Raw genomic sequence first — 3,004 nt, forward strand, 5'->3', positions numbered from 1 at the left:
CTTTATTGCTTACTTATCAGGAAGACCCCGAACCTGGAAAATGGAGCTGCTTAAATACCCCTCTGTGTGATGCGTCAGCTCCTGATTAGCTGCTCACTCATCACCCCACTACTACGCCCCGGGATGGGCAGTGACTTGGCACGAATTTACTCCAGCACCTGCGCACATTGCTTGTTTACTAGTTAGGCACTGAGGAAGCCAGCGCCATCTTGTAATGGCTACTGTGCACGGCTTCCCACAAGTAAGGGACACTGAGGAAGTCAAGGTGGATGCTACATAGGTAGTGTCTGCATCTCCACTGAGTAACTCTGAACTTGCATCCCTGTCATGCCCAACAAATATAGATTAAGAGGGATGCTGAGGGCCCATGGTAGGATGCATTTGGATGAAACAAAATCTAGGCCTAACTGTCCATAGAAATAATTACCTTCCTGTGTCCTGGAGTGATGCTGGTGAGTGATCTGAACTTTTCAATATATGAGTCGGCAGCTGTGTTAGTTCTTTTTCTGTTGCCATGTTACAATACCATGACCAAGGCAACTTAGAGAGGAAAGCATTTGACAGTTTCAGAGGGGTAAGACTATGTCATGGGGATACATGGGGGCAAGCCGCAGGCATGGAAGCAGGGGCAGAAAGCTGAGGGCTCATCTTGAACTGCAAGCACAAAGCAGAGAGTAAACTAGAAATGCACGTTTTTTAACTCTGGAAGCCCACCCCATGCACCATGCCTCAGCTCCAATAAGGCCACACCTCCTGAGCCTCTCCAAAGACACCACCAACTGGGGGCCGTGGATTCAAATGCCCATGATGGGGAACATCTCATTCAACAGTAGTTATCGGTGAGTTGGCACTGCATCTCAACAGCAGGACTGCATCTATCAGCAGCTCTGGTGACATGCACATGCTGACACTCAGATACCTGGTGAACAAAGCTCGGTTTGCTGTCTTCCTATCTCTCAGGAGATAAAAATGTCAGGTTGAATATCATCACAGCGCTCCATTACCTCTAGACAGAATGGCATCATTATCTGGAGTGAATGAAGGCTCTTTGTAAGCCCATGACCACAGAGATCTCTGAACAGAACACCCTATAATCTCGGAGCTGAGCCCACTGTTAAAACAGGCACAGAGGCGACACTGTTCCACTCCCCAGTGTGGTGGGGATAGGTTGTAAAACTCTGCCAGTGACACTAGTGGAAACTTTGATCCACGGTCGCTGTCTAGTCCTCGTGCTGGGACTCGCAGGCACACTATGACTCTAAAATCAGTAACTGAAACACAAGCTTCTCACCCAGCATGGGTGGCAACCAACTTTTCTACGACCACTCTCATTTTCATTTTATGTTCGTTATTGCTCAGGAGCCTTGCACACGGTTCGGCCATGTGAAGCATCCCCTTGGCTCTACAATGGAGGCAGCTTAGGGAGTGAGCAGGGGCCCTTCCCTCAAGCACTTCTTAAAGCACTGGGAGAACTTGATGCTTTCACAGGAAGCCCTGTGAGCTTCATACCAAGAAAACAAGAGGACCAATCAGCCTGTTGGTGGGAGCTCTGGACTGCGCTTAATTCAATGGACCATTCACATCAGTACCACACACTGTAGACAAGCACGGCTGAGGCTGAGGCTGAGGCTGAGGCTGAGGCTGAGGCTGAGGCTGAGACTGCCACAGCAGTTGGCCTGTGATCCGGAGACGACGTCATCACTGGGATGAGCTTCCCTGCCACCCTGGCAGATAGGACACAGGCTCTCTGTAGACCTTTGCTCTGTCATTTTCAGACCGCACAGGGATAAAGGCTGCACCACACCCAGCAACCCCATCTCTGAGCCCTTTGTCTTACCTAGCTCCGCCCATCCCATTAGGCTGCATTTACATAGTCATTTCAACTTCATCAGGGAGTCCAAATGTAACCTTCTGAAGCCTGCCTTGGACATGGCTAGGGGTCCACTTGAGGTCATTACACAAAGGATCCTGTTGTGACATTTCCTGCAGAACTTGGGGGCCAGGAAAGAACCTCCTTGTATTGAGGGGTTAGTGAGCTTGCTTCTGTCAACAGCAATAATCATAAACTTGGATTGTATAACTGATTTTTTTCATCCATAAATGTCCTAATTTTTTAACCTTAAAATTTGTTGGTAGGAAAAATAATAAATTTTAGTTTACTTACAGTTCCTTTAATCGAAGTTTATCCTTATTTTGAAAATGATATTTGAAGAAAGTAATCCTTTGTACTTTTAAAAAAGGGACTTTTTAAATTTTATGTGTGTTGGTGTTCTTCTTGCACGTTTATCTGTGTAAGGGTGTATGATCTCTTGGACCTGGAGTTATGGAGTGGGAGAGGGAGGAGGAGGGGGAGGGGGAGGAGTTGTAGTTGTCTCAGCTAAGACAAAACCTATGTGATCTACCATGTAGGTGCCGGGAATTGAACCTGTGTCCTCTGGAAGAGAAGCTGGTGCTCTTAACTGCTGAGCCATCTCTCCAGCCAGCGCATCCCCCAACCCCCACCGCGTACTTTTAATATGTCCTCTAAAAACTGAAGAACATATCTTCTGGGTGGAAAGGAACCCTGACACCTATTTTGAAAGGCTGCCGACATCAGGTGATTAGGCAGATACAACTTGAGGCATTTGTAGGTCAGAAACCAAGTACATCCTATGCTGAATAGGGACAAAAGTTAGTTTTAATTGCCAACCAGGCACTCACATTTAAATAAATTCAGATCAACAAGTCATATTCTGTAGTGAGAACTTTGGTTTCCAGTTACGTTATGTGAATCTTTTTGTTTTTGTTGTTGTTTTGTTTTTTTGGTTTTAATCCCAGGTATGGCACATGAGGCTGTTTAAGATTGTCCAAAGATCTGTATGATAAGAACTTCAAGTCTCTGAAGAAAGAAATTAAAGAAGATCTGAGAAGATGGAAAGATCTCCCATGCTCATGGATTGGCAGGATCAATATAGGAAAAATGGCTATCTTGCCAAAAGCAATCTATAGATTCAATGCAATCCCC

This window comes from Mus caroli, chromosome 3 (assembly GCF_900094665.2).
Source record: "Mus caroli chromosome 3, CAROLI_EIJ_v1.1, whole genome shotgun sequence".
NCBI classification, from domain to species: domain Eukaryota; kingdom Metazoa; phylum Chordata; class Mammalia; order Rodentia; family Muridae; genus Mus; species Mus caroli.